The sequence below is a fragment of the Alligator sinensis genome, unplaced genomic scaffold (genome assembly GCF_000455745.1).
Source record: "Alligator sinensis unplaced genomic scaffold, ASM45574v1 scaffold481_1, whole genome shotgun sequence".
NCBI lineage: Eukaryota > Metazoa > Chordata > Crocodylia > Alligatoridae > Alligator > Alligator sinensis.
The window spans coordinates 1,876,793-1,884,183 of NW_005842201.1; the positions used below are offsets into that span (position 1 = coordinate 1,876,793).

Consider the following 7,391-nt stretch of genomic DNA (forward strand, 5'->3'; position numbering starts at 1 on the left):
TTCATTTAGGCCCAGCCCTCTTTCCTGCCTATGCAGGAGGTCGGACTCGATGATCTATTGAGGTCCCTTCCGTCCCTAACATCTATGAATCTATGAATTTTTGTGCTTTGCAATTGCTTTTGAGGACAATTGTTTCTAAGAACTGGGGGCAGAGATAGGAGCATGCTTCTGTTTGCTTATTATGTATTTATTGTATTTATTCTACCAGGCACCTCTACTATGGTATACATCTAACACTCAAGAGCAAAGCCAATCCTTTTATTTGAAGTTTGTCTTGAAAAGTTAGGAAGTGCCATCTTTACTACTCTCATCTGCAGACGTTACCAAAGCCCAGTACACTCAAGATAATGGCAACAACAGTTAGTATGTGTTGAAGTCAGATCATGTGTGTCAAAGGACAAGCCATCTTCATCCAGGAAAAGTTATCTGGCCAGCAGGACGCTGGGATGAACGGGCACAACCAGCTGTTCTGTGGTTTGTACTATGGACTTGCTCTATAAAACCTCCAACAAAATAAATAAGAATCTTTTCTCTTATGAAAATGCAGCTGGGATGGGATTTACACAAATGCAGAGACTGCTCCCAAGGAGAGGAGAGCCGAGCAAAATTGCTGCTACAGTAATATGCTTCTCAAGAACTAGAGGAGAAATTCTACATCAACCTCTATTGGGGGAGGGGGAGGTAACAGCCATAGTCCATGGGCAGGACAGGGTATATAGCAGAGCTTTCCAAACTGTGCGCCGCGACACATTAGTGTGTCGGCGGCAGTGTGTAGGTGTGTCGCGCGAAATGCAGAAAATTTTGCGGAAGGGCACCGCGGAGCTCCCTTACTCGCGTCTGCTTCCCTTGGCCCCTCCCCCGGAACTGAATTACTGTGTCGCGAAATGATGCATGTCTAAAAAGTGTGTCACCAACATGAAAAGTTTGGAAAGCTCTGGTATATAGACTTGAAGATGGTTGAGATGCGGTCATGGAGGTGAGTGGATGGGGGTAGGGGATGCAATGGGAAAAGGACTTCTTATAACTGAATGCAGGTGACACTTGGGAGGTGTGGTGGGATGGTTAGCTTGTGTCAAGGTTTGGGCAGAGTCAGTGTTTGAGGGGGGAGCTGGAGTTCTTGCGTCTTGGGGTGTTGTTTAGGGAATCTTTCCTGTGGGTTGTCTTTTATTGTAAGCCACTCTGAGGCTTTTGGAAACCTTTAATAAAATAAATATGGTAGATGGTGGGGGTGAATAAATTCCTAACCAGATTGGTAGAAGTCCTGTAGCACGCAGGGACAGTGCCACAAACCCAAAAGTCCTTCTCCATACTGGTGACTGGCCCATTTATTCCGATTTCAAATCCTGCATCTTCCGCCCAAAACCACCCTCCCTTTCCTTCAAAAGGAAAACTTTAATTGCACATTATAACACTGAACAAAAGGATTCAAAGGAAAGCTGTTAGCCTTCTTTGAAAGAGGATGTGTGCTTTCGTTCCAATGTTGGCTTCAGTTAATATATTATTTGAATGAAAGATGAACTCTTCCAATAAGAGGTTTTCCTGTCCATGATTTCAGTGCACATATTCTCAGTTTTTATGCAATGTCCTAATCTCATCTTTCACCTCTGTTCTTCTCTTATGTTGCTCTCAAAAATGTTATTAATGGAAATAGAATGTCTGCGAAGTAGAGTAGTACAACGAAGAGCAAAACAAGCAGCCATTGGCACTGTGCACCAAATGGATTCCATTATCCAGAAGGAATAATCTTCAAACTGGCAAAGTATCATTTTGCATTGCTGACAGTATATAGTATAATGATTATCTACAGCTGGGGAGAATATAAATCACATTAGACTTGTAAAATGTATGCAGTTATGAAAGCAACAGAACACACAACATTCATAAATCTACCATGGCTATTTTTTTTTTTTTAAACAAAGCAATAATAAATTGAGGAGACAAAATGCAACTCCCACATTTTGCATTATAACTGCACTTTAGATTATTTTCATGCTGCATGAACCACACAAAATGCTGTGAAATTTCATTGGAGAGACATACATGATTGAAGACCTCTTCATGTAAAAATGTAATACAGTTTTCTATTAATCCTTCATGAATCAATCAGGGCTTCTTTTGAAATATGCTAATTTGTTTTCCTGGTTCATAAAAATAGGCTTAGTTTGTTCCTGTAGCTTTTATTAGGTTAAATAGTCTATTTTTTTAGCAGAACTACTGGATATTAAAGAATATCTAAATAGGCTTCATATAAATTTTAAAACTTCCTAAAGAAAATTATTAGCTTAGAGACAAATCTCTCAGTGTCAGTGGCCAGGACTTACAGTATATTGCAAACTGATAAAAGCTAGGTAGGTAGCTGGTAGGGACTTTATGTTTAGCTCATTCATCTGTTATTAATATCATATCATTTATATATTAAAAAAGATTCAGGACATCTTGCTGTGGTTTGTGTCGAATGTTCTCATTGCTGTTTTCTGCATCCTTTCCCTTTCACTCTGAGCACGTCTATATGTGCCACTATGGTGCCACTGTTACTGCGCCGTCATTTAGTACATCCTATTAGGAAGTACTAAATGACAGCACAGTAACAGCTGGTACTGCACTATGCATGCTGCACATGGTTGTTTTTAGGCACTACATCCCTGTAGTGACACACTATAACAGGGCAACATTGCTATAGCAATGTAGCTGCGGCATCACGGGTTTTGCCTGCGGATGCTATGTTGCTGTAACGTATTGCTACGGCAATGTAGCGTTACATGTAGACGCGCCCTTGTTGAGGAATGCACCCTGACTAACATTGGGCTCCAAGCTCTGAAAGTCATGGATCTTCATTTGTACAGAATCCAGCACATCGGGAGCCCAACCCCTGAGCGAGGCTCATAGGAACTACTTGACAAAAAGGTATACCTCTTAGTTCAATCCATAATAAAAACTGGACTGGTCAAACACTAACCAAACTGGGACAGGCATTAACCAGTCAATAATACAATACCATATTTTCTCGCGTATACCATGCAAATTTTACCCAATAAAGCCACCTCCACCCAAATCAGGGTGCACATATTAAGCAGGGAAGCTGTTCTCCCAACCAGGATAGTAGCACCTAGCTTGGATTCTTATTCCACAGGGCAGCACTTGCTGCCTCGCTATTTGGGTTCCTGAGGGAATCAATTGACTTAATTGCTCTTGTTGTTGTAATAGTTCTCATTGTTTTTTGCTTCAGAGGTTTGGGGTCATGTTGCAAGGGGCATTTAGCATGTGTTAAATGCACTTAAACTGCCAGTGTCTGTGCAGTCAAGCAGGCTAACACATACTAAGTGCTCTTTTATTGTATCAAAGCAAAGTTATGCCTTTTTGAGTGAGGACTATGTCCAGAACATATTAAGTAGCACATATTGTGATAACAGGGAATTGTTCCACAGAGACAATATGATCTATTGCAGTCCCAGGGTTGAGACCTACAATCCAACCTGGTCCAGGACTGTACAGGAGTCTCAAATTTGGTCCCAAGCAGTCCCAGGGCTGAGACCAGCAATTAGCTGATTTCTAGTCTCAGCCCCAGGACCACATCAGAGCCAGTTGGAGACTGGTTGGGGGCTGGAACTTGGACCAAAAATCAGCTGCCTGTCAGTCTCTGTGCCAGCAACACACTGCAGTCAATTCAAGATTCCTGTGCAAAGACCTGGTGCTGAAAATCAGCTAATTACTGGTCAGTCCCAGCATGACTGATCAGAACATTGTCACATTAAATACAGCACAGCAATACTTAGTACTATCTTAGATAAAACACGTGCAACAAGGGCCTTAACAAACAATCATATTTCCTTTTTATTGGTCCTAATGTTCCACTCATCAAGGTAGACAGCTCCTCTGTACAATATGGAATTTCATTTGTACCTGGGAGAAATTTTACAATCTTTGCATTCTCCTATGCCTGAAGAAGAATGTGTGCGCCAAAAAGCTTGCAAATAAAGAAAAAGTGTTCTTGCAACTGTCTAGTTGGTCTAATAAAAGATATTGCCTCTAGCACACTGACTGTTTGTACTTGTAACACGGTTACAACCTTTATCCCTTTACCATTAATCAAGCTAACTTCTCTTAGGGCACCTTGTTGACTGCCATCTGCTTCTGGTTTCTCTCTTCCTATTTCACAGCTATGGACACTCTAAGCTCTTTTCAAAGTCATGGATCAATCCATGTAGATCAGTCTTGGGCAATAACTAGGACTTCTGCTTTAGTTAAGTGGCAAAGGTGAGTAACCCAGAAATTAGGTTCTGTGCCTGCTCTTCACAACCATAACTCCGGAAAAAATCTTTTCATCATTCTGCCTTTCAAAAATGATTTGTGTATTGCTGTATTTACCCCAATCCAAGATGAGCCTGAATTTAAGACAAATCCCAAACAATTAGATTCTATAAATGGAAAATTTTATAATTTTCCATGTACAGAATTTAATTGGAGAATTTTCTTAAATTTATCCTCACCATCATTGTAGCAGGAAAAGCTACGATAGGAGGGCAGGTGGGGGGTGATAGATTGGGTGGGGGGGGACAGGCAGACAGGCAGATAGCTAGTGTGGAGACAGTGAGGGAGACAGGATGTTTGCACCCTGCGGCCCGTTCCCCCCCCCCCCCCCACCCTGCAGATTCTGCCCCTGCCTCTGCCCCCGGGGGAGGCGGGGGGATGGCAGGCAGAAGCAGAGATTGAGGTGCGGGAAGACAAGAGGAAGGGGAAGGGGAAGGGGGTGGGTGTGAGGTTGCAGGTGGGAAAAGCTGGGGCATAGGCAGCAGCTGCAGCTCTGGGCCCAACCCAAGTCCAGGACTGGAGCCAGAGCCGCAGAAGCTGCGTACTATCCCTGCCATCTCACACTTTATTCCAAGATGAGGAGCCTCCCCCCTCTCCCCCCACCATGTTAAATGGGGAGAGAAAAACCTTATTTTGGACCTGAGCAAATACAATATATTGGGGGCAGGGTGTGTTGTATGTGAAAAAATATGGTAACAGTCTTTGGCCTCTGAATTTTATGATGGCAATCAAATAGGAGTTCCTAATTCATGTACTATGGCTTTGAGTGTATAAGATATTTTTCTTCCAAAAAGGAGGTCTAACACTGAGATGCATCTTAAATACAGCAACGACATAAAATTGTGATGATAATTTTAATAAAAGTTAAACAAAAATTAAATCAAGTTTATGTTAAATTTTTTTCACTCACAATTTTACTAGTTTTGGACAGTGTCTTATACACCAGAAAAAATGGTACATTAATTAACTAATTAACTCAAAACTAACTGTAAGATGTGTACAGGCCTGTTTACTGACCCTCAGTAGAACAAAACATCAAAAACAGAAAATATTCAAAGCTTGTAGGAGAAGATATTTGGACATGGAAAACATTACTATATTTCCAAAAATTAATTACATATTTTCACCTCGTCTGTTCTCAAGGGTGGGGGAGGAAGGTTGTTAAAATATAACCTTTGTGACGAAGTTCATGTTTATGAGAAGGGGGGGGAGGGAAAGGAAAGAGGGAGAAACAAGTCTCTGAGCCAATGGTCCAAGGGTGGTTTAGAGCAGGACTCCTCTTCCTTGTCCCCAAATTAACAATGCGATGAATGCAGTATTAAGGTAGGGAGTGAGAGAGAGATGAAAAAAAAAAAAAAAAAAAGTGGCGTTGCCAAGAAACTGTCACCACTAGGGCTGGCCAGAAAACAAGAATTCTGTTCTGTGAAAAATTTTGCAGTTTGGGGATTTGATTTAGTTCCATATCAGGATGAACCAGAGAACTTTTGATTTTTTTTTTTCCTCTCTCTTTTTTTCTTTTTGTAAAAAAAGGAGACAGAGACCCACCTACCCCACAGTAGCCAACAGCAGGGCATTAGTGTACTCCTCTAGCCACAAGTCTATAGGGACTGGGGGAAGAGGCGTGGGGGAGAGGGATTCCTCTCAGTCACTTGTTCGAGCTGTTCTGTTATCTCCCTCTAAGTAAATAGTCTTTGGACCAAAGAGACAGACTCTAGAAAAGCAATGATTAGGGCACCAGTTTAGGCAGATTTGATTCTTTACAGCCGGCATCTCAGAGGATCGCTGTCAACACTAGATTACAGAAGTAATCTAAACCAGCCCCGTGTTTCCTAAGCTATAAAGTTAGTTCCTCTCTCTTTGGGCTAATGAATACTTAATTAATTGTACAACTGTCCACCCCTGATGTAACTGCAGCTCCTTGCATCTCCTACATCCCAGCCCTGTTCAGGACATTTCCTATCCTAGCATCTCTCTCTCAGCAGAAATTTCTGTCTCACCAAAACCTGCCCGCTGAACATGAGAAAGGTTCATCCAAACTGACACAGGTCTATAAGAGTTCCCAATTCGAAGAAATGAGCATGTTCCAACAACACCCTCACCCCAGTACAGTATATTCCCAACCTGCTCTAATCACTTTCCCAAGACGGTGCATCTCTCTATTCCCCAGAAATGAAGATGCAGATGGGGATGGAAACAGTTTAAAAAAATGAATGTATACTGTCCTGGCTTAGAAAGGTGCCTGGAAACACTGAAGCCAATAGAAACCTAGGGGCAGGGGACAAGTCAGGGGATGGCTACTGCTTTGTAGAGGTAGGTGGGTACCCAGAGAAACACAAAACTCTGAAACTCTTGGTTCAGAGGTGCTGCCTTTTATTAGACCAATTAAAAAATAGCAACACCCCCCAAAAAACCCCCAAAAACCCAACCTCTCTCTTTGCAAGCTTTGGGGCGCACACACTGAAGATTGCAAATATTCTCCTAGATAGAAAAATAACTTTCCTGAAACTGATGCTTCCCGTGTCATCTGTTCCTTCAAACAAACCAACAACAACAACAACAAAAAAGACTACCCCTGCCTCTACTTACTGCTGCAGGACAGCTTGGCTCTTCCCCAGTTAGGATGCCTCCCGCAGAGCCTCGGCCCTACCCCTCCGCCTGCTGCCGGGACGAGCCGCGCGGGCAGGCTCCGCGCCACCCCCGAGACGCTCAAGACATCAGGCTTCGCCCAGCCCCGCTCCGCTCCGCTCCGCTCCGCTCTCCCCGGGGCGCTGCATCCCCGCCGCCGCCTGCACGAGCCCCGCGGGTCGGTGCCCGAGACGGCTGCAAAAGAGGAGCCGGGCACGGCCAAGTGCACGTGCAAGCCCTTCTGCAGCACCGACCGAGCTGCTGCAGGCCGGGCCCGACGTGCCCCGTGAGCGCCGGGGCAGGAGGACGCGGGGTGCCGCCCGAGAGGTGCACCTGAGCGCGGCGCGGCGCGGCGCGGCGCGGGGGCACGGGCAGCACTGACCTGGCAGGGGGCTGGCGCCGGGAAGCAGCAGCTGGTGCAGCAGCAGGGGGGGCAGGAGGGCGCCGGGGCGGCACGC

The 7,391-nt window shown here is 44.3% G+C and overlaps 1 protein-coding gene across 1 annotated transcript in view; it reads right to left on the minus strand.

Moving 5' to 3' along the window:
• The window catches only part of HGF (hepatocyte growth factor), an 85,159-nt gene extending 77,807 nt beyond the window's left edge, over positions 1–7,352 (minus strand). The window contains exon 1 of the mRNA XM_014521299.2: positions 7,316–7,352. The gene's annotated coding sequence lies outside the window, so the exon portion shown is untranslated. The remainder of the gene's footprint in view (positions 1–7,315) is intronic.
• Positions 7,353–7,391: the final 39 nt, after the last annotated feature.